We start from the raw sequence: 24,748 nt of genomic DNA, 5'->3' as shown, positions 1-24,748 counted from the left end.
GACAGCATGAGCAGGGGAGGGTCAGAGAGAGAGGGAGTCACAAACTGAAATAGGCTCCAGGCTCTTAGCTGGCAGTCAGCACAGAGCCCGACGCGGGCCTCGAACCCGCGAACCGCGAGATCATGACCCAAGCGAAAGCCGGACGCTTAACCGACTAAGCCACCCAGGCGCCCCTGTTTTTGTTTATTTTTGAGAGAGAAAGAGCAACATCAAGCTGGGAGGGGTGGGGAGACCGGGAGACAGAGGATCTGAAGCGGGCTCCATACTGCCACTGCAGAGCCCGATGTGGAGCTTTAGGTAACAAACCACAATATCATGACCTTAGCAGAAGTGAAACACCTAACCAACTGAGCTTCCCAGGCACCACCATGGACTAGTACCTTTATTCAAGATGACAACCATAAATATGCCCCCAGACATTTATTCTCCAAAACATGACCTTAAGCAACAACTGAGAACTTGTGAGAAAGGAAAAATGGGGAGTTACAGCCCAGAACTATTGAAATGATAAAATGGGGAAAGGCCTAGAAATCTGATATTTTATCGGTGCTCCAGGTAAATCTGATGCAACATCAATTTGACAGTCTCTGCAATAACTAAGTCACAGGCCATCCCTGAGTTATGCACATAAAAGTTACTTTTAGAAACCTCTATGTTTGTGGTGAGATTAGTGGTGTCACACACACACACACACACACACACACCACAGTTTTAAAATTCATCAACGAGTCTGACTGTAACATAGTCTGTTCCAGTTTGCAGGTCTTCCATGTCTCATTTTCCTCAATGGCCTCGTTGAGCATCCTGGAATCACCTAGAAATGCACTCGTCCTCACATTCCTTCATCAAATAATACAACTTGACATGAATTAGAATTTATTCAGATATTTCACCAAATAAAATATGAAACACATACAGCCACACATTAATAGATAGTATTTTATAATGGAGTAGAATATAGCAGCATTATCAATACCAATCTGCATTTCATGATTTTTGCTATAAGACAACAAATAATTGCACTCTTAAGAAGCTCCTTGTGCTCAAGGATAAAGAATAAGCACTCTGTTTGCATACATGATAAATTCTTGTGGACCTGGGTAGGCGTACTCTAAATTTCAGGGGTTTTTTTCATGACAACTGATTCCAGTGCAAAGCATGATGTCCTTTGTGTCAGATGCCTTAAAACACTTCAGGTAACCTGGCCATTCCTGACAATCTCACATATCTCCCTGTGTTACAGATACATTTACTTAGAGTTGTGGTTTGTCAACATTCTGGTCAATGAGACGGGAGAGAAGTGCTTTGAAAAGGATGGCCTTTCCTGAAGGTAAAAGGAGTGGTTGCAAAATAAATTCCTCAAGTCCCATCAGATTTACACTTCCTCCTTGCTGCAGGGAACACAGTGTGATACCTGACGGTGGGGCAAGCATCTCTGGCCATGAGCAAGTGTGATCACAATGCCTGCAGGTGGACAATACCACAGGGAAGAAACGGAAAAGTCAGACCGGACCATAGGATGGATGAGCCATTTTATCAGACATGAGCATCTATCCACGCACTGTATACATAATACAAAATACACATCTTCTTTTCTATTAAGTACACATTCATGGTATTGTGGAGCACAAAATAACAGCTACCCCCAAATGCGTCCTTACTGTCATCCATACAAATGTTAAATGTGAGCACAACCTGGTCTCCAACTTCATGGTATCTGTCTCCACAATGGACAGACATGCTCTTTCTGCTCCCCACCCAATGGGGGGAAAATGCTACAGTAGCTGTGAATGAACAGAGGGGCATCTAGCCTAAAAACTGGGGGGACTGTTTGAGGCAGAAATACTAACTCTGACTGATGAACTGCTCCCCAACTAATCAGTACCTTGCACAATCCTCAGAGTAGAGCACTCATCATGGGGCCCCAGCAGAATGGAGTTTCCTGCCAGCTGTGGATCAGCCTCAGTGGAATGTCATCCATCTACAGTGGATCAGACCAACATTGGGCCAGCAGCTCATATAAGAGTTGTTATACCTGTAAGATGTTTTAAATAATCTCTAAGGTAACCACAATGAAAATACATACTAATTATAGATTCACCAATAAAGAGATGATGGAATTGATTCTGTTATTATAACAATTCACGTAGACATGCTACGACCTTCACTGACCACTAGCCAAGGGAAGAAACACACAAGGTGAGTCACAAAGTATGCATGGGTAATATTTCTGCAGAAAAATAAACAGATACTTTTAATGGCAAAGGGTACAAAACCAATGCATATTTGATTACACTCACATTGTCCAAAAATGTAATGAGTTGAAAATTGTCACTCTGTAACAAAGTATTCAGGTAAAAAGAAAACCACACCTAAATGATGCTGTGAAAATTCCTACACAAAAGGAAGCATATTATTATGGAACTTCAAACCAGAATAAAGGAAAATATAACCCCAAAAATTCTACATCAAATGGATGAGTTATTTAAAGAAAACCTACTATTGGGGAGCCTGCGTGGCTCAGTCGGTTGAGGGTCCGACTTCAACTCAGGTCATGATCTCATGGTTCATGAGTTTCAGCCCTGCGTCCGGCTCTGTGCTGACAGCTCAGAGCCTGGCACCTGCTTTGGATCCTGTCTCCCTCTCTCTCTGCCCCTCTCCCCAAAAAACTAAATAAACATTAAGAAAATAATTTTAAAAATAAAGGAAACCTACTATAATTTTACTTTAAAGTTTCCTTATTTTGAAAGAAACAGAGCACAAGGAGGGGAGGAACAGAGAGAGAAAATCCCAACAATGAGATCATGACCTGAGCTGAAATCAGGAAATGGATGCTTAACCAACTGAGACATCCAGGTGAGCCTATGTATCTATAATTTGAAACTGTGACTGTGTACCCATGAAGAAAGGAATGTTTTGAATTATCAGCATGTCTTCATGGACAATAAAGTTGTAAAGAATATTCATTAAAATCTACCATGGAAAACTCTAATGAAAACTTTTATGAATTAAGGACTTATAACATTAATAAATGTATTATGTTAATAGATCCCTCTTATTACACAGAATTTAAGCGTATAATCCATATTTTAGAATCCAACAAACAAAAAGGTTTCATTTCATTATTTTTAAGTTTGTATTAAAAGTATATTTTCTACCCTACAACCCAGCAATTGCACTACTAGGTATTTTATCCTAGGTATACAGGTGTGCTGTTTCAAAAGGGCACATACACCCCAATGTTTACAGCAGCACTATCAATAATAGCCAAAGTATGTAAAGAAACCAAATGTCCATCAGTGGATGAATAGATGAAGAAGATGTGGCATATATAATATATATATATTATATACACACACACAATGGAGTATGACTCAGAAATAAAAAAGAATGAAATCCTGCCATTTGCAACTATGTGGATGGAACTCGATGGTATTATGTTAAATTAGACAGAGAAATACAAATATCATATGACTTCAGTCATAGGAGGACTTTAAGATACAGATGAACATAAGGGAAGGGAAACATAACATAAAAACAGGGAGAATGAGAAAATCATTAGAGATTCTTAAATATGGAGAACAAACAGAAGGTTATTGGAGGGTTTGTGGGGACGGTGTGGGCTAAATGGGTAAGGGGCTTAAGGAATATACTCCCGAAATCAATATTGCACTACATGCTAACTAACTTAGATGTAAATTCAAAAAAATAAATTAAATTTTAAAAAAGTATTTATTGAAATAATGATGTGGTAACACAGACTTCCCAATTTTGAGGCCTGAGGTCATTCTTTTAATATGTGAATGTACAATTGCATCCCATTTGGGGAAGAGTTAGCCCTCCTCTGGTATCTGTGAGATTTTTTCGTTTGAACCACATCAACTGACATTCTCTACTTCCAACTATTGCTGTGATAAAGATATACCAGTGTTTTACTGCACTGCAACCCTGTTTTTCCCTAAAGACCAGTTGGCAAATTATTTTATATATAATATTCAAGAAGATTTTTAATTTTAATACAGGAAGAAAAACAATGTTAGGAACACCTATTTCATGATAACTTACATCAATGTCATAACCACAAACAGCATCTGCATTGAGATGTGCTTTATATATTGGGTGTCATGTTTTCCTTCATCTTCCATAGAAAATGATGCATGAGACTTATCTAAAGAAGGGCACGTCATATCTTTGAGGCAGCAATAATCGACCACGTGATTTTCCAAACCCACTAGGAAGAAATGAATTTCAGAAGTAAATTGTGAGTAGAAATACATTAATACTTGCTGGTTACAAACGTCAGAGAAACTCAGTGTGAGGGGGGAAAAAGCATATATTGAGATTAATCATACCTATGCAAAAATTGATCCACTTAATCTTTTAAGGCNTATATAATATTCAAGAAGATTTTTAATTTTAATACAGGAAGAAAAACAATGTTAGGAACACCTATTTCATGATAACTTACATCAATGTCATAACCACAAACAGCATCTGCATTGAGATGTGCTTTATATATTGGGTGTCATGTTTTCCTTCATCTTCCATAGAAAATGATGCATGAGACTTATCTAAAGAAGGGCACGTCATATCTTTGAGGCAGCAATAATCGACCACGTGATTTTCCAAACCCACTAGGAAGAAATGAATTTCAGAAGTAAATTGTGAGTAGAAATACATTAATACTTGCTGGTTACAAACGTCAGAGAAACTCAGTGTGAGGGGGGAAAAAGCATATATTGAGATTAATCATACCTATGCAAAAATTGATCCACTTAATCTTTTAAGGCATAATAACATATACATTTTCAAAGTCTTTCACTTTGTATTATTCCTAATAATGGGTGTTTTGATGTAATGTCTGAATAGAGTGACTGATCTTCTGCTTTCTACTGTAAATTCTGTGAAATTTATTGACATTTGATGGTCCATTAAATACTTTTCTAGGGGCGCCTGGGTGGCTTAGTCGGTTAAGCGTCCGACTTTTGCTTAGGTCATGATCTCGCGGTTCGTGGGTTCGAGCCCCGCGTCGGGCTCTGTGCTGACTGCCAGCTCAGAGCCTGGAGCCTGTTTCAGTCTGTGACTCCCTCTGTCCCTCACCCTCCCCTGCTCACGCTGTCTCTCTCTCTCCTAGAAATAAAAAAAAATACTTTTCTAAATATTTATATCTTTCAAGTAACTCTCATTTATGCAGTACTGGCTGTTTGCTAAAGTGTACATTTCACATGAAGGACGTTCCTCATTCATTATGTTTGTGAGGTTTGCATCTAGCGTGAACTTTGCAATATTGATTAAGGACGAAATTCTACTCACGAGCACTGCATCTTCCTCTATGGTTTATTATTTCTATCCTGTAAGATGGATAGCCGTGAGGGGAGCACAGTGTGAGTTCCAGCTACAGGCTTTTCACAGTCTTTACATTTGTAATGTTTCTCCTCAGTATAAACTCTGTGACACTAAGTAAGGGCTGAGCAGTCCTAAAACTTTTACCACATTCTTTACTTCTGTCAGTTTTTTCTCCAGTATGAATTATGTGATGTAGGATGAAGCTTGACCTCTGATTAAGGGCCTTGCCACATTCTTTAGAAGTTAATGGTTATTTCTCAATATAGGCCTTCCGATAGGAAGTACGGGGTGAGCAGTTCATAAGATTCTCACAATCCTTAAATTTGGAAGGCTTCATCCCTTAAGAATTGTGTGACAAGGAAGGTTGAAGAGTCAAGAAAGACTTTACTACATTGTTTATACTGGAAGGTTTCTGTCAAGTATGAATTCTGTGACACTGAATAAGATGTGAGTGGCTCTTAAAGGCCTTGCCACATTCTTTACAAAATAAGGTTTCTGCCCAGTATGAATTCTGTGACGTTGAGTAAGGGATGAGTTCCAGCTAAAGGCCTTGCCACATTCTTTACACTGGTAAGGTTTCTCTCCAGTATGGATTCTGTGATGTAGAATAAGGGCTAAGGGCCTGTTAAAGGGCTTACCACATTGTTGACATTTGTAAGATTTCTCTCCAGTATGAATTCTCTCATGTTGAGTAAGAGCTAAGTGCTGCATAAAGATCATCCCACCTTTTTTTTTTTTTTTAATCTATGTAAGGGTTCTCTCCAGTATGGGTTTGCCTGTGTCCACTTAGAGATGAACTATACTTTAAGGTTTTACAACATTCTTCACATATGTAAAGTTTTTCTCCAGTATGCATTTCCTGATGTTAAGTTAGTGTTGAGTGCCCATGTGGCTTTGCCACATTCCTTAGAAATGTAACTTTTTGTCCAGTATTGATTGTCTTATTTGTATTTAGCCTTGATGATGGACTAAACATGTTCCCAGGTTCATTGCATGTGTATGGGCTTTTTCCCACATGAATCCTCTGATGATCACCATCATCGGAGGACAGGTTAGGAATTTTCCCACATTCATTATATTTGCAAGGATTCTCTCCCAAATGTATACTCTGCTGTATCATAAGGTTGGAGCTTTCATAAAATATTTCCCTACACTTATTACATTCATATCGATTTTCTGGAAAATGAGTCCTCAGATGTGTATTAACATTTAAATCTTGGTTAAATATTGTCTCAGATTCAGTGCATTGAGCAATTCTGTTTTCATTGAAAATGCTGTGGTTATGTTGGAAGGTCGACTGCTCAGTGAAGGACCCCTCAAAGGGATACTACTTACATTTTTCTTCATTTTTAAATCTCTGATTTTCAGAAATATTTGACTGAAAGGTCAATGCATCCCTATTGTCAAAATGGTACAAATAAGTATTCTTAGCACAGACTTGGTCATCTTCCAGATGTTCCAAATTTTATTCTGTAGATATGTACGTTTGACCATTTGATTTAAGCCTTTGCTTATACAAACACACTGCTTTGCAAAAGCAGTGCACTTAGAAAGGGGTGTTTTCCAAAATGTTTTCTATCCTTCACCGTTCTGGGCAGCGAAAATCTTTTTATGGGCAGTTGTCTCCCTTTGGACATGTCCTTCATGGTATCTTTGATGCCCTTCACCCTCCCCAACACTATTCCAGTCTATCATTAGATGTACATTCTCAAGGGCACTATTTTATCTACTCACTGACACTCTTTGGAAAGAAGTTTCTCTGCACATCTTTGGAAGGAGGCTCTGGGTGTCATTTGAAGATATAGCTGAAAGATAATGAATAAAAAAGTAAAATCATTCCAGTTATTACGGTCAGATAAATACAATTAAATGTTCTTCTACATGAAAATAAAATGAGAGAAGTTCAACTTCAGGAAAAATGAATCAATAGCTTTTCTAGTTTCTTCAAAATGTATCTGAAGTAAATAACAAGAATTTTTTAATAACTTGAATGGTAGCATATTTTTCAACCTTGATAATGCTTTTCCACTTAGAAATAAAAGGTTTTGGGGCACCTGGATGGTTCAGAGTGTTGCGCATTTGACTTTTCATTTCAGCTCAGGTCATGATCTCATGGTATGTGAACTGGAGCCCCCACCCTCTCTACAATGGCAGTGTGGAGACTGCTTGGAACTCTTTCCCTTTTCTGCTCTCTCTCTGTGTCCCTCAAGGAAGGAAGGAAGGAAGGAAGGAAGGAAGGAAGGACGGAAGGAAGGACGGAAAGAAAGAAAGAAAGAAAGAAAGAAAGAAAGAAAGAAAGAAAGAAAGAAAGAAAGAAAGAAAGAAACAAAGAAAGAAAGAAAGAAACAAAGAAAGAAAGAAAGAGAGAGAAAGAAAGAAAGAAAGGGAAGGAAGGAAGGAAGGAAGGAAAGAAAGAAAGAAAGAGTCAGAAAAAGAAAGAAAGGGAAGGAAGGAAGGAAAGAAAAGAAAGAAAGAAAGAAAGAAAGAAAGAAAGAAAGAAAGAAAGAAAGAAAGAAGAAAATAAGGAAAGAAAGAAAGAATTGAAAGGTTTCTCTTGGCTTAATTCTAAAGAATGAATTATACCCTTAAAATCTGTGTACTAGGAGCACTCTATTAAAATAAGCAAGTAAAGGAGGGGCAGAGAGAGAGGGAGATAGAATCCCAAGTTTCCTCTTAGCTGTCAGCAAAGAAAGAAAGAAAGAAAGAAAGAAAGAAAGAAAGAAAGAAAGAAAGAAAAGAAGGAAGGAAGGAAGGAAGGAAGGAAGGAAGGAAGGAAGGAGGAAGGAAGGAAGGAAGGAAGAATCGAAAGGTTTCTGTTGCTTAATTCTAAAGAATGGATTATACCCATAAAGTCTCTGTAATAGGACGGATCTATGAAAATAAGCAAGGAATGGAGTGGCAGGGAGAGAGGGAGACAGAATTCCAAGCTTCCTCTTAGCTGTCAGCACAGAGCCCTGCACGGGACTCACACTTATGAACTGTGAGATCATGACTTGAGCCAAAGTCAGACACTTAACTGACTGATTAACTCATGTGCCCTGGAAAATGATCTTTTGAAGTGAAATAAAGGATTAGATTTTCTCCTTTTAAGGAGGTATTTTGTTATCTGATAAAGTGACTGGATCTCAATTTTGAACGATTACAATTAAAGTCTCCATAATATTGGAAAGCAGAAACCAGATAACATGTGCCATCTACCTCTAGTGTTCTAGGGATTACTGCACAAACTCCAATATGCCCATCACACACCCTGACACACTTCTCAAACGAGGCAGAACAGAACTCAGAAATGGATTAGTATAGAGTTCCTCAGAAATACAGACCTTTCCCCAAGACCCTGAAAGCAATGCAGACCTGATCAAATTATGGAGGCCCTCGCTGTGGATGTGAAGGACCGTGAGTGGAACTGAAGGGGGATTGTTGGAGAATATAAGAGGGTGATGTGTTGGAAAGCAGATGTCCCTCTGTGAGGGGGAGAGACACAAAACTAGGCTTCTTTTTATTATTATTATTATTTTTATTTATTTCTAGGAGAGAGAGAGAGACAGCGTGAGCAGGGGAGGGTGAGGGACAGAGGGAGTCACAGACTGAAACAGGCTCCAGGCTCTGAGCTGGCAGTCAGCACAGAGCCCGACGCGGGGCTCGAACCCACGAACTGCGAGATCAAGACCTAAGCGAAAGTCGGACGCTCAACCGACTAAGCCACCCAGGCGCCCCCAAAACTAGGCTTCTTAAACAAATTTCCATTCAAGGAGAGTTGCTCAAACGACACTTTAAGGTCTATCTTCCTCCTTCATATTGAGACCTCACCTCTGTCATCTGCTTCATTCATTCCCACCTACCTGGGTAGGAGACTACTATCTACTTTCTCTTCACATCCCAAGGCTCATTCTATTATTCCAAAAACATGACCAGGTCTGGTTTTGACAGGGACCTGTTTACAGAAGAAAGGAATAGGAGTATTGCTGTAGATTCTACCTTTCAATTCCGTATTAGCTTCAGTAGAAAAGAAAGGACACTGTAGAATTCTAGAAAATGGTTTCCCAAATGCTATTGCCTAACGACCCCTTTAGAACACACAGGAGGGATTTTCAACATTCAGATCTTAACCTCCACCTGCGAGTATTACTCCTACGATAATGAGTTGCGATTGCAGTTTAAGGTGTTGGAAATACCAATGCCACTCAATGTTTAGAATTTCCATTAATCTACAGAAATGATGATGTTACCCTAAAGAAGGGGAAACTAAAGCTGAAAAGGAAACATCAAGATATTTCTCTACATCTACAAATGCCTACTTGTTTCTCTCCCTGCAGGGATCTGAATTCCAGTCATGCAAAGAGGAATTTTGCAAGAGACAGTCTTCAAAGGAAGGAACAAAACCCTGAGTGTGGTTTGGGAAGTCTGGAAGGAGTTGTCCTCAGTCAAGAAGAGGAGGTGTCCTTAGTTCTCTAACATCACGTCCCTGTACAGTTCCCGCTGACTGTGCTTCAGGCATCCCCACTCCTCTTGAAAGAATTCTATGGCCACATCCCTGAAGGTCAGCAGTCCCTGCAACAAATACCAGTTAACAAGCAGATGCAGGCAGTATTAATAATGGTACCTAAGGTGAAAGAAGGTGTTAATGTCACCAGCTAGACTTCAAGACCTGACCTTCACTGCTTACCTGCTTCTACCCACAGACCTTAGCTCCACATTTTACTTAACGTTTTCTTTCTACCTTATCTTTTACTTCAGACAAAACACCCCATGGGCATAGTGTCCTGTGGTGGAAACAGAAAGGATCCAACAAAAGCTAATGATTACCCTGAGTAAGAGCTTGGATTGGCTCAATTTGAGCTTAACCTCTGACTCACATCTAAGCAGATGATCCATAGAGTAACCATGGAGTGAGGATAGTTACCTATATCTCATTATATATACATATTTTTTAGATGTTTATTTCCTTGGGAGAGACAGAGTACAAGTGGGGTTGGGCAGAGAGAGAGAGGGAGAGAGAGAAGATATTAAGTAGGCTCCATGCTCAGCACTAACCCCAAGGAGTACTGGATCACAGGTCCCTGGGATCATGACCTGAGAGCATTGATTCCGATTTCTACTGAAACTTGGCACGCCAGAAAGGAATGGCTGGAAATCTTCAATGTGATGAACAGAAAAAATATGCAGCCAAGAATCCTCTATCCAGCAAAGCTGTCATTCAGAATAGAAGGAGAGATAAAAATCTTTCCAAATAAACAAACAGTGAAAGAATTTGAAATTGAAAGAAACCAGCTCTACAAGAAATCCTGAGGGAGATTTTCTGAGGGAAATGTTGCAAGGAATGCAAGATGCTAGAGACACCACCACAAGCATGAATCCCACAAACTACACAATGACTCTAAACCCGTGTATTTCAATAATAACACTGAATGTAAATGGGCTGAATGCTGTAATCAAAAGACATAGGGTAGCACAATGGATAAAAAAAAAATTCCATCCATTTGCTGTCTACAAGAAACTCATTTTATACTGGAGGACACCTTCAGATTAAAAGTTAGGGGATGCAAAACTAGGTATCATGCTACTGGAAATCAAAAACAAGCTAGAGTAGTTATACTTATATCAGACAAACTGGACTTTAAATTAAAGGAAGTAACAAGAGTTGAAGAAGGACATGATGTAATAATTACACGGTCTATCTGTCAGGAAGAACTAACAATTATAAATGTCTATGTACTAAATATGGGAGCACCTAAATATATAAAACAATCACAAACAGAAACAATCTTATAGATGAGAATGTGCTGATAGCAGGGGACTTTAATACCCCACGTACAGCAATGGATATACCAGCTAGACAGAAAATCACTAAAGAAACATTGGATTTGAATGACACATTGGCCCAGATGGATCTGACAGATATATTTAGAACTCTACATCCTGAGGCCAGGGAATTCACGTTGTCCTCAAGTGCGCATGGCACATTCTCCAAGGTAGATCAGATACTGGGACTTAAAGCATCCCTCCATAAATATAACAGAATTGAGATCATACCATGCACACTTTCAGATCACAATGCTATGAAACTTGAAATCAATCACAGGAAGAAGTCTGGAAAACCTCCAAAAATATCGAGGTTAAAGAACATCCTACTAAAGAACGAATGGGCCAATCAGGCAATTAGAGAAGAAATTTAAAAATATATGGAAACAAATGAAAATGAAAATACAACAACCCAACACTATGAGATGTGGTGAAGGCAGTCCTAAAAAGAAAGTACATTGCACTCCAGGTCTATTTTAAGAAATTGGAAAAAGCACAAGTGCAAAATCTAACAGCACACCTAAAGGAACTAGAGGGAGAGCACCAAGAGCACCCCAAACGCAGTAGAAGAAGAGAAATAATAAAAATCAGGGCAGAAATAAACAATATAGAAACCAAAGAAACAGTTGAACAGACCTATGAAATCAAGAGTTGGNCAGAGGGAGACACCCTTACAAGATGGAACTTTCCCTTCTACATGCAAATGTCTCTTACAAAGGAAACTTGTCTTGGGATTCAGAGCTTTACATTTCTTTCTTTAAAATAATCCTGTGGCACCTGGATGGCTCAGTTGGTTAAGCATCTGACTTCGGCTCAGGTCAGGATCTCAAAGTTCATGGGTTCGAGCCCAATGTCCAGCTCTGTGCTGACAGCTAGCTCAGAGTCTGGATACTGCTTCAGATATGGTATCTCCCTCTTTCTCTGACCCTCCCCTGCTCATGTTGTCTCTCTCTCTCTCTCTCTCTCTCTCTCAGAAATAAAGAAATCATTAAAAAAAAATTTTTTAAGTATAAAGTTAAACAAATATCAAAATGGCTGCATTAAAACATAGTGTGGGTTGATATTAAACTAAGTACCTTTTTTTCTTCTGGAGGAAAACTCCCCTTGTCCCTTCTTAGGCTTTTCCTTAAATTAGAAATTGGTTTTTTTTTTAATTTTTAATGTTTATTTACTTTTTGAGACGGAGAGAGACAGAGCCTGAACAGAATAGGAGCAGAGAGAGAGGGAGACCCAGAACTTGAAGCGGGCTCCAGGCTCCAAGCTGTCAGCACAGAACCTTTCATGGGGCTGGAATCCACGGACCGTCGGATCATGATCTGAGCTGAAGTCAGATGGTTAACCTGTTAGACCTCACTTTCCAAAGGAGAATCACGGAGAACAAAGCCCACAAAACACAAAAGGAATTGGTTACTCAGGTTTATTTCAGTCCAGCCGGATGGCCCGTCCTGAGCACCTGAAACGTCCTAGGAAGAGAGCCCCGCCTACACATAGCTCAGGGTTTATGTAGGGAGAGGGGCGAAGCCGGTGTGCAGAAGCGAGAATTCTGCGGTTAGAGGTGGGGCTTGCTTAACAGTTGCTTGAAGAACATGTTTGACCCTTGTAATCATTCTAATCACAATGATCCTTAAGGATCTACGTCTCAGGGACCCCCTGGAGCCAGGAGGAGCTAGGTTGCTCAATCCCTGACCTTTTACCAGAATAGACATCAAACAATGGTTGGTATTTCATTGGGAAGCCCTTCATCTTTTGGCCCAAGGGAATTTTTACAAACGGACTGAATTATCCAGGTGCCCCTAAAATTGTTTCTTGAATGTTTATTCATTTTTGCAGAGAGAGAGAGGATGAGAGAGAGAGAGAGAAGAGGGACAGAGAGGGCACAAGAGGAAGGGAAGAGCAGGGAGGGGGCCAGAGGATCCGAAGCAGGCTCCAAGCTGACAGCAGAGCTGGATGCAAGGCTGGGACTCACGAACTGTGAGCTCATGACTTGAGCTGAAGTCGGTTGCTTAACCTACAGAGCCACCCAGTCGCCCCTCTTAGCCTTCTGTGTTTTCAGTGAGGAACCCAGTACCACCCAGAACACCCAATGAACAAGGCTGGCAGCACAAAGGATTCCTGTCCAAACCGGGTGGATCCTGTATTTACCTATAAGTCCCCTGGCCCTTCCTCTAGGTGGACGTGCAGTTCTGAAGGCCCTAACCTGCCTCAACCTCCTCAGCCTGGCAAAGCAGGAAAGCTACTCTTCCTCTTTCTCCCACATTCTCTCTTTGCATTTCCTTTTGGCTCTGAAGCCTCAAGGTTAGTTCTCAAGAATGGAAGGAATGTGTAGGAGAGGAAAGCTTTTTTTCTTCTTCTGTTCTCAAGTCTTTGTCTGGTCTAATAATTAAACTGACATAAGACAGGTTCAAAAGAGAAAAAAAATTCTTAACTATAGGAACATGAATGATACGAGGCTCAAAGAGAGAGAGGCAAANGCCACACACAGAAAAGTATACTGTATGAAATCACATATATGTGGAAACTTAAAAAGATAAAATTATTAATGATTAGCATATTTCAAGGCCTGAGGATGAGGAAATGTTCAGACATGGGATCAACTGGTGAAAGGTTTTATTATGCAGTATGGGTAAGCACTGAGTGTTTAAGGCATGATGACTATACTTAATACTAGCGTGTTGTACACTTGAAATTTCCTAGGAGAGAGGTGCCTGGGTGGCTCAGTTTGTTGAGTATCCAAGTTCGGCTCAGATCATGACCTCACCTTCTATCAGTATGAGTCCCGTGTTGGGCTCTGTGCTGACAGCTCAGAGCTTGGAACTTGCTCAGAATCTGTCTTCCTCTCTCTCTCTGCCCCTCCTCGCCTCCCGCTCTTTCTTTCTGTCAAAAAAATAAAAGTTTAAAACAAATTTTAATTAAAAAGAAATATGTTAGGAGAGGCTATCATAAGTGTTCTACACACACACACACACACACACACACACACACAATTTTGAGAGATGAGTCAGATAGATTGCGGTAATTACTCTGTTAGCAGGACTCAAGAGTGTAAGAGCACTGGCTCCAGACAGACCCACTTCTGCCACTCACGACTGACAAATTCCGAAAGCAAGAAAGAAGACTTCCACTACCTCATTTTGACCTCAAACTTTCCCATTGGGATCCTTCCAGCTTGTCTCCTGGCTCAGTAGGAAAACCCTGAGGGCAAAGGCCCCGTGAAGGGAACTTGAACTACCCTTCAAGCCACAGGGACTGCCCTGAGCCAGAAAGACCCATCCCTGATTGACTGCTAGACAGGGACAGATTTAACCCTCACTGACCACCTGCAGGTACGCACTCCATTTTGCCCCCTCTTTCCCTTCCATACACCGGAGTTCCCAGCCCATCAGACACAGTCTCTGAGACATTAGTCAGCTCTCTTCCCAGTGTCGGCCTCCCTGAAATAACTCTCTTTCTTATTTCACCACTTCTCATCTCTCTGCCTTGGGATTTTGTCCATGTCGAGTGGACGGACGGACTTGATCTGTTGAGGACCCAGGTGCCCTTGCAGCCCTCCCTGCACACCAGGGAACAGCAGACAGAAGTGGTGGCAAATCCAGAAAGGGGTTTTCTTCAGGGAGGCCAGCACTGAGAAGGCAGTGGACTAACATCTCAAACACTGTGTCCAAACTGCTGAACATTCTCCTAGGTTCATACAAGAAAAGGTAGGGCAAAGGGTGTTGGTCCATGCAGGTGGTGGGGGAGGTCAAGCCGACCGCTGCATGGCTGTCAGGCATGTGGGGTCTTGCTGGCTCAGGGGAGTCCCTATTGCTGGAGGAGGTAGTTTCCTTTCATACCTGGGATGCTTTGCCCAGAACGGAAAGCCTCTGACACTTGATTTCTGCTCAGGTGATGATCTCTCAGTTCATGAAATCCAGACCCACGTTGGACTTATAGGCTTTATCATATTCTCTGCAGTTGTTGACTTTCAACCCAAGTATATATACTCTGATGTCAAGGAAAGTCTGAGAAATGGTTAAAGGCTTCAGCAAATACTTTACATCTGTAAGGTTTCGTGCCAGTATGAATGATCTCATGCCCAGGAAGGCTACAACTCCACATACATACTTTGCCACACTTTTTACATTTCTAAGGTTTTCCTCCAGTATAAACTCTGTGATGTGAAAAAAACTGAGTACCGGTTAAAGGGATTGTCACATTCTTTACATATATAAGTTTTTTTCTCAGAATGAAAATTCTTTCATAAGCAAGTTTTGAAGACTTTGTCACATTTACTACATTTGTCAGTGTTCTCTCCACTCAGGAAACAATGACATTTAATAAGGTTTGAGCTTTGATAAAAGATTTTCCCACATTTATTTATTTCATACTCATTCTCTAGAAACTAGGTTCTGTTTCTTATTAGGATTTGATACGTGGTTAACGTTATTCCCAGATTTGTTGCATTGATAAGTTCTCTCTCCATGGTAAACACCTTTGTAATTATTGAAGACCGGGTCCTCCCTAAAAATCTCTCCAACTCCACAACACATGAAATGTTGCTCCAAATTCAGTATTATGTGATCCTACTGAACAGTGATGTTTGGGCAAAGACCTTCCCATAATTATCAAAATTAGAGACTTTGAAACCAAGAGAAATTAGTCATTGGTGACATGGTAATAAACACTCAAAAAAGAACAACTCATATTGATCATATTTAGAAAAATGTTTAAAAATGAACATGGGGGGGTGCCTGGGTGGCTCAGTCCGTTGGGCATCCGACTTTAGCTCAGGTCATAATCTCACTGTTTGTGGGTTCAAGCCCCGTGTCGCGCTCTGTGCTGATGGCTAGCTCAGAGCCTGGAGTCTGCTACAGATTCTGTTGTCTACCTCTCTCTTGCTACCCCTCCCCAACTCGTGCTTTCTGTCTCAAAATAAATAAAATATTTAAAAAAAATTTTAAATGTACTTGGGTTTTTGTATTCCTAAAGACATTGTTCCACAAATACATCTCTTTGAAAGTGGGATTTCCCCACAAATGGTTCATATCCTCAATCTTTTCTGGCACTGAGGATTTCATTGTGGGTAAATAACCCAGTTTAGTTCTATCCAGCAAAATAATCCTTCTGCTCTTGCCTCTCCCCTTCACCTTCCCAATATTTCATTAACTGTGAATTCAAAAAGTCACACTTGCTGTGTCTTCCTAATAGCACCCCACAGAAAGGTTTGTGTTTTTTTTTGCTTTTTTTGGTCAACAAGCCCAAGATGTGATCAAAAGGCATAACCTAAAGTTACCACATAAATGTTCTCACTTACTACATTTACATAAATATAGTTTCAGGTGCAAATGTAAAACATAATCACCCATCACAGGACATCAGCAGATTTTGCTGGTAAAATAACTGGCCATGTCTATTCATAAGGTTAACATCACCAACACTTGTCTCTCAAGTACTGTCTGTGTAGCGTGGAGCAACTCAATCGGGGTTTGACTGACAACATTACTGCTCTATCGGTCAGTAAACTTCAAAAGAGCAACAAAGATGTGACGTTTCAGGCCTGTGATTGGTGGTCTTTAGTGGGAAACAAAGGTACTTGTGTGAAGATAAGATGGTGAGTGTATGGGGCTCCAGGGTGCTGGGTCTGTTTTCCTTCACATAGTGCTACTGATTCTAGGTCTATGTGATGCAACACTGGGACTGGCATGGAAATCTAGGATGCTATTTCCGGGGCTCCACGCCAACCTGAAACGTTACAATTTCCTAGGGGGGGCTCTAGAACACATAATTTCAAAAGCACATGAAAGATCATGGAGCCTTAGTTACAAGGTTCTGAGTCCAGTATTTCCATTGGACTAACATATGGAGTTTCAAATATGATCATCACCAATACTCTGGCCCTCCGATTCTGTCAGTAGGTCTCCATGGGAGCCACATGTTCTTTTAATTAAATGCTCAGGATGATTCCAAGGAAGGCCTTGGTAACGTATGAAGACTCCTTAGAAACTTATTAGGGTTGAAGGCTGGCCTTGCTCCAAGGGCTAGAGACATAACAGTGTGTCCTCTATAGGAGTCTGGGACGGTGGGGTCCATGCGGCACAGATGTCCCATGCTGTCCTAGAATGTGTGTGTGTGGGGGGGTGTTGGAGAGAAGGCTGCCTGAAGACAGGGAGGGGAAATGGAGTAATGGTCCTGTTGGAGGAGCTCATAGGTTTTGAATAGCTCCCAACACAGAAAAGAGGAAGTTGGGCCTTTTTAGTATTTCAATATCCTTCCTTCCTGTAGATGAGTAGTTAACGCATGAAGAGGTTGTGCTAAAGGCAAATGTTTATGATGCGACTGTGACTTCACAAGTGTCTCCTGAGAAGAGAAGCTGGCACACAAGGAGTAAGAGTGAACAGTCTGGTTCTCAGGTAAGCCTTCATCTCTGGTTACAAGCTGTCGCGTTTCCCTCCTGAAATCCCATGGATTGAAAACTGCAAAGGTGTCTTTGTCTACTTCTGATATTTTTGTCTTCTGAGCGCTTTCACCCTCTAAAATCATCTTTTTAAAAATTGAGACTGAAGTTTAGCCCTTTAGAATACTTCTTGGCTATAATCCAGAGCCTAATCTCCATTCTTCCCAAACTGGCCTCCAATAGGGCATGAAAACTGCCACTGTTTAACAAATGTTTATTTAATTGTGCGTGCGTGTGTGTGTGTGTGTGTGTGTGTGTGTGTGTGTGACAGAGAAAGAGACAAAGAGAGAGAGAGACGGAGGGAGGGAGAGAGAGAGGGAGGGCATGGGCAAAGAGAGAGGGAGATACAGAATGTGAAGCAGGCTCCAGGCCCTGAACTGTCAGCATAGAGCCGGATGCGGGGCTTGAACTCACAAACTGTGAGCTCAGGACCTGAGTTGAAGTCAAGATTTAGAAGATTAACCGAGTCACCCAGGCACTTGAAAGCTAACAGTTTGAATTACTGTCCTGCAACCTTTAAAAATGTTATTCTTGGGAGAGATCTGCAGTGGAGGGCATAGAATCTGAGATTCATATGGTGGATGGATTCCTGTACTGAGATATCAGTGAAGGAGAGGATATTTAGGTTCCATTTGGATGCTTTATCAACTCTGTGGGGACAGGGATTAGTCCTAATGCACGAATAAGCAAGATGGACATGCAGCCCAGAAAAACTCAGAAATTTTGGAAAAGAAACAGAGTCGTGTTCTCCAGGATGCAAACTAAAGAAATACATAAATAAATGTGGTATTTATTAAATACCCTAAATATTAGGGGGATATTGATGCTATTTGTGGTATGACAATTGTATAAACCCACTGTTTTCTCTTAATTAGATCACATTCTAATTTATTTTGGGGCAGCAACAAGAACACAGTTGTGATAATGTGTCCTTCCGTGTGCCCCAGGCACTGATACCTATTGGGCACCTCGGTGGCTCAGTTGGTTAAGTGTGACTCTTGAGTTTGGCTCAGGTCATGATCTCATGGTTCATGAGTTCCAGCCCTGCATCGGGCTCTGCACTGACATCGAAGAGCCTGCTCAGGATTCTGTCTCCCTCTCTCTCTCTGCCCCTCCCCTGCTTGCTCTCTATCTCTCTCAAAATAAAATTGAAAAAAAAACTTTTTTAACTTTAAAACATTGGGTTCATTACAATTGATGTTAATGTCTTCTACTTGGCTTGGTGCTGTCTCTGCCACATTCCTGTTGTATCACATGAACATGTCTCTTAGTCATTCGTATGGATTGGATGGATTTACTAATCCATGTGCAGAAGCCATCACATTAAACTGGAGACTCCTTCTTCTGAGTTTCTCTTTGCTTGTAGTTTCCACTGGAAAGTGAAGGCTCTCTGACTTGTGTACTGGAGATACTGACTTCTGGGAGAGGTGATTCTGAGTCAGTGAGGTTCCAAATTGTAAGTTTTCATTGCATCTCCTTCTCATGTCACAGACACATTTTTTTCTTTACTTCTTTGAATTTTCGGAAAAAGGAAACAATGATCACATAGTTAGCAGATTGGGTGTCTTATAGCAGAAACACTGGAAAAATTTTTTCAAAGAAATACAAGACTCAGGAATAGTAGCTGTTTTCTTTATATCATTTTGTCTCTGTGTCCATACTGTAAATAAATGACAGAAACATAATCATCCACAAATATATCGATAAGCTTTATGTCACTGAAAATATTTTTTTGAGAATGTTTCTTCATTTAAGTCACCAAGATAATATTCTGCTCTGTCATCTTCAATGTGTATGTGGCACTTTTGAAAAGTGTAGATATGGGGCGCCTGGGTGGCTTAGTCGGTTAAGCGTCCGACTTTCACTTAGGTCATCATCTTGCAGTTCGTGGGTTTGAGCCCTGCGTCGGGCTCTGTGCTGACTGCCAGCTCAGAGCCTGGAGCCGGTTTTAGTCTGTGACTCCCTCTCTCTCTGACCCTCCCCTGCTCACGCTGTCTCTCTCTCTTTCTCCTAGAAATAAATAAAACATTAAAAAAAAAGTGTAGATATGTGCAGGTGTGCCTGGCTGGCTGGGTCAATAGGGCATGAAACTTTTGATATCAGGGTTGTAAACTCAAGTCCTACATGGGTGTAGATTTTACATAAAAAATAAAATCTGGGAAAAAAAAACAGAGTAGAAGTTTAGATAAGTCCATAAAATGTAAAAGGTAGGTCAGTTTTGAGTGGATACCTTCTTGTTTTCAGCATAGTTCTCAGTTTTGAAACTTAGCATGAACAGAATTTTACACTTGTCTCTGTACATTGATAGTGAATTTAGTTAGATAAATTCTAGGTGAGACAACCTAGGCTGAAATACAATTTCTTTCTTTTTTTAAAACTTTTTTTTAATGTTTTCTTTATTTTTGAGATAGATAGAGGCAGCGTGAGCAGGGGAGGGTCGGAGAGAGAGGGAGATACAGACTCTGAAGCAGGCTCCAGGCTCTGAGCTAGCTGTCAGTACAGAGCCTGACGTGGGCTCGAACCCACAAACCATGAGATCAAGACCTGAGCTGAAGTCGAATGCTTAACCAACTGAGCCACACAGGCGCCCCCGAAATGCAATTTCTTGAGGAGATGTGTTCCTGGGTACTTCATTGTTCACGTGCCTGACTCTTGATTTTGGCTCAGGTCCTGATCCCAGGGATATAGGATGGAGAATCTTAAGGAGTCTCTATCCTCAGTACAGAGCTCCATGTGGAATTCCTTCTTTCCCTATGCTCCTCTCCCCACTTGTGCTTTCTCTGTCGCTAATTAAATTAAGTCAATGGTTAACTTGAAGAAACACCTAGCTTCTTACATTTACTGGATGTGTGACAAAATATTCTACAAAGGGGAAGAATAATATGTTTTGTCCACTAGACTATTTGTGTATGTGTGTTGATCTATGTAAACTTTTAGAATCTAGCCTTACTAATGCTCAGCAAGTATTCAGGTTGCCTGTCTTGCTTTAAGCTGTAGACTATGGAATTGCTTATAAACTTCATTCATTTCTTTTTCTTTGATAATTCTTTCCATAGAATTCTACCTCTTTGTTATTTGCTGATGTCTTGTTAGAAGCGCAGACTCAGTTCCCATTTTTACTCCTGAATCAGACAGACCCTGATCTCTGAATCGCTGTTGTGAAATTCTAATTCATATTAGAATTTAATACGTACAGGGGTGCCTGTACAGGTGGCTCAGTCAGTTAAGTGTCTGACTTCAGCTCAAGTCATGATCTCGTAGTTTTTGAATTCAAGCTCTGTGTCGGACTCTATGCTGACACCTTGGAGCCTAGAGCCTGCTTTGGATCCTGTGTCTCCTCTCTCTGCCTGCCCCTCCTCTACTCATGCTCTGTCTCTAGCTCTCAAAAATAAACAAATATTTTGAAAAATAAGAAATATATACTTTGATAACTACATTTCTAACCCGTTAAAACTTTCTATCTAAGAAATAGACACAACTTATACTGTACAATATATATGCAGTCCTCAAACATGTGTGTACCTCTGTTGACACCTTCCGTTCACAGTTTATCTTGCAGAAATAGAGAGTGCTCTCAGTGGTTCTGTGAATCCTATGCCATCTTGGTACCTCAAAGGAAGAGAATATATAAAGTATATAACTGTTAAAAACGGCCTTACTGGAGAAAGCAGGAATCTCACCGAAGCCAGAACCATTGATTTCAGCTCCTTCCTTTCATCTGAGGTACCACTGTGAACACTGCCTGTGTCCACTTGGTGACTGTGGCATTTATTGCAGGGGCTGCTGACATTCAGGGATGTGGCCATAGAATTCGCCCCAGGAGGAGTGGGGATGCTTTAGCCTCCCTCAGCGAGAACTGTACAGGGGTGTGTTGTTATAGAAATATGAACACCTCCTCTTCTTGGGTGAAGATGACTTCCTGTATCTAAGCTGACATGAGTTGCCTCCATGGTGTGTTACACGTAGAGAATACACTAGGTGGAATTGTCACTCAAAGGAATCTTTATTTACAACGAATAAGGCAATTGGGAGAGTAAATTCCAACATTGAAGATCGAAGGGCAAGGGTAAATTCTTCATTTAGATAGGATTAGAATGAAAGAGGAGTTTCGTCATCCTGTGTAGAGGTGGGTATAAGGCAGCTGCAAGCACATGTATACTTAAGAAAGCAGCTTAAATGTATATACGATGTTATATTAATGAAGGCTGTGCTTCCTCCGTGGGTGGTGATTTTAACATTAAATTGAGGTACTCCTAAGTGTGTGACCCTTCATAGTCTGTCTCCTAAGTGAACCTATCCTGGACCTAAACTGGTCTATGCCGGCCAGTGCTCTTGTTATTTGCATCCAAAAGATAAACTTAATCCCCAAATCCAAAGTAATGTAGAAAAAGAACCAATGCTGGAGGTATCACAATTCCAGACTTCAAATTGTATTACAAAGCTATATTCATCAAGACAGTATGGCATTCTCAGACAAACAAACCCACAGATTAGTGGAACAGAATACAGAACCCAGAAATGGATCCATACATCTATGGCCAACTAATCTTCGACAAAGCAGGGAAGAATATCCAATGGAAAATGACAGTCTTTTCAGTAAATGGTGCTGCAAAAACTGGACAGCAACATGCAGAAGAATGAAACTGGACCATGTTCTCACAGCATAGGAACAAATAAATTTAAAATTGATGAAAGACCTAAATGTGAGTCAGAACACCATCAAAATCCTAGAGGAGAACACAGGCAGCAACCTCTTTGACCTTGGCTATAGCAACTTCTTACTAAACATGTCTCTGGAGGTAAGGGAAATAAAACCAAAATGACTATTAGGACCTCATCACGATATAAAGCTTCTGCACAGTAAAGGAAACAACCAACAAAGAAAAAAAAACAACCAAAAAACCAACCACCGCTGGAATGGAAGACGATATTTGTACATGATATATGGAATAAAGGGTTCTTATCTATAATCCATAAAGAAATTATCAGGTTCAAACAAGATACAAATAATCCAGTGAGGAAATGGACAGAAGACACCAAGAGACACTTTTGCAAAGAAGACTTCCAGATGGCTAACAGACACAGGAAACAGTGCTCAACACCGTTCATCATCAGGGAAAGATGAATCAATACCACAATAAGATATCACCTCACACCTGGTGACTAAAACTAACAACCCCAGAAACAACATGTGTTGGCAAGGACACGGTTAAAGGGGAATCTTTTTGCCCAGCTGGTGGAATGAAAACTGGGGCCGACCCTCTGGAAAGTAGCATGGAGGATCCTCAACAGATTAAAAATAATATTACTGCATGACCCAGCGTTTGCACTATTAGGTATTTATCCAAAGGATACAAATATGCTGATTTGAAGGGGCACATGCACTGCAATCTTTATAGCAGCTCTATCAAGAATAGTTGAATGTTGGAAAAAGCCCAAATGTCCGTCAGTTGATGAACAGACAAGGAAGAAGTGGTATGCACATACAATGGAATATTATTTGGCGATCAAAAAGAATGAAATTCTGCCCATTGCAACAATGTGTGTGGCCCTAGAGTGTGTTATGCTAAGTGTAATAAGTCAGTCAGCGAAGGACAAGTATTATTGTTTTCACCCATATATAGATGTAAGAAATAAAGCAGATGAACATAAGTGAAGGGAAAGAAAAATAAGATAAAAACAGAGAGAGAGGCAAACCAAGAAAGACTCTTGAGTATACAGAACAAGTGGAGGGTTGCTGAAGTTGTGGTGGGTGGAGGGATAAGCTAATAGGGCGTTGGACATTAAAGACGACACTTCTTGAGATGAGTAATGAGTGTCATATATAAGTGAAGAATCACTGTGTTTTAGTCCTGAAACCGATACCACATAGTATGAAAAGTAACTTGAATTTATTTTATTTATTTGGTAAGTATATTCAGCTATTTTGAGAGTGAGTGAGCAGGGGAGGGGAAGAGAGAGACAGAGAGACAGAGAGAGAGAGAGACAGAGACAGAGAATGAATCCCAAGCAGGCTCCATGCTGTCAACGTGGAGCCCAGTTGGGTCCTCAAAGTCACGAACCCTGAGATCATGATTTGAGCCAAAATTCAGAATCAGAGGCTTAACCAACTGAGCTACTGAGCCACCCCACCTAACTTGAATTTAAATAAAAGGAAAAAAAGGAAATAAGGCCAAAAATATCTCCCAAAAGATATGTGAACCCCGAGTGTTTATTGCAACAGCAGCATTATTTACTATAAATACCAAATGGTAGCAATCCAGTGTCCATCAATAGATGAATGGAGAAAGAAGGTGTAGTATTTATATACAATGGAATATTATACAGCTATAAACATGTAGGAGTTGTTTTCCATCCTCATCATTGCCTAAGTATTTATCTTCTTGAACATTGTGTGTGAAGCTAATGGAAGTAGAGAACCGATCATTTCATAAGGATACAGACAGTGATATTTAGTATACATTAATAGTATATTTGTTTTCTTACTGTTTTACAACTTTACATTCAAATACTTACATTACAGCACTAAATAATACTCAGTTTTGAATTGGAGAAACTACATTTCAGCCTAACATCATAAGTAGTTCTGTTGTTTTAAATTTATTTTTGACAAGTGGTTTGAAGAAAATGTAACAGTATTTACTTATTTATTAAATTTTTTTAAATGTTTTATTTATTTCTGAGTGAGAGAGAGACAGCATGAGCAGGAGAGGGTCAGAGAGGGAGGGACACACAGAATCTGAAACAGGCTCCATGCTCTGAGCTGACTGTCAGCACAGGACCCAACGTGGGGCTCGAACCCACAAACCGTGAGATCATAACCTGAGCCGAAGTCGGAAGCCCAACGACTTAGCCACCCATGCGCCCCTGTGACAGTATTTCTAATACTGCATTATGACTATGACTATGACTGTATTACTATATGCCATCAACAATTTTATAATGAGCCACTCATTAGTGTATTGGCTAGTCTACATTGAAGCAACTGTATTGATCGTACTAGGCTACCATCAAGCAATTCCATTACAGCGTCTTCCTTATCAGTGCATGAGTCATGATAGCTATCAATAAATATGAATTTCAGGGGTGACTGGGTTGCTCAGTCAGTTAAGGATCAGAGTCTGGGGCCAGCTGCAGAGTCTGTGTCTGCCTCTGTCTCTGCCCCTCCCC

At 40.5% G+C, this 24,748-nt stretch overlaps 1 long non-coding RNA gene and 1 pseudogene across 2 annotated transcripts; both read right to left on the bottom strand.

Moving 5' to 3' along the window:
• Positions 1–428: 428 nt before the first annotated feature.
• LOC144238347 (uncharacterized) lies at positions 429–4,335 on the bottom strand. The gene is made up of 3 exons (XR_013337090.1): positions 4,066–4,335; positions 1,886–2,035; positions 429–1,464 (listed from the first exon to the last, which is right to left on the bottom strand). It is a non-coding gene; the product is annotated as an uncharacterized LOC144238347 (long non-coding RNA).
• Positions 4,336–5,686: 1,351 nt separating this feature from the next.
• Positions 5,687–21,384, bottom strand: LOC144238348 (uncharacterized; annotated as a pseudogene). The gene is made up of 4 exons (XR_013337091.1): positions 21,259–21,384; positions 9,803–9,897; positions 9,189–9,280; positions 5,687–7,151 (listed from the first exon to the last, which is right to left on the bottom strand). The product of XR_013337091.1 is annotated as an uncharacterized LOC144238348 (transcript).
• Positions 21,385–24,748: the final 3,364 nt, after the last annotated feature.

This window comes from Crocuta crocuta, unplaced genomic scaffold (assembly GCF_008692635.1).
Source record: "Crocuta crocuta isolate KB4526 unplaced genomic scaffold, BGI_CrCroc_1.0 scaffold447, whole genome shotgun sequence".
NCBI lineage: Eukaryota > Metazoa > Chordata > Mammalia > Carnivora > Hyaenidae > Crocuta > Crocuta crocuta.
The sequence above is the reverse complement of the archived record's forward strand: the minus strand, read 5'-3'. Positions and strand labels throughout refer to the sequence as shown.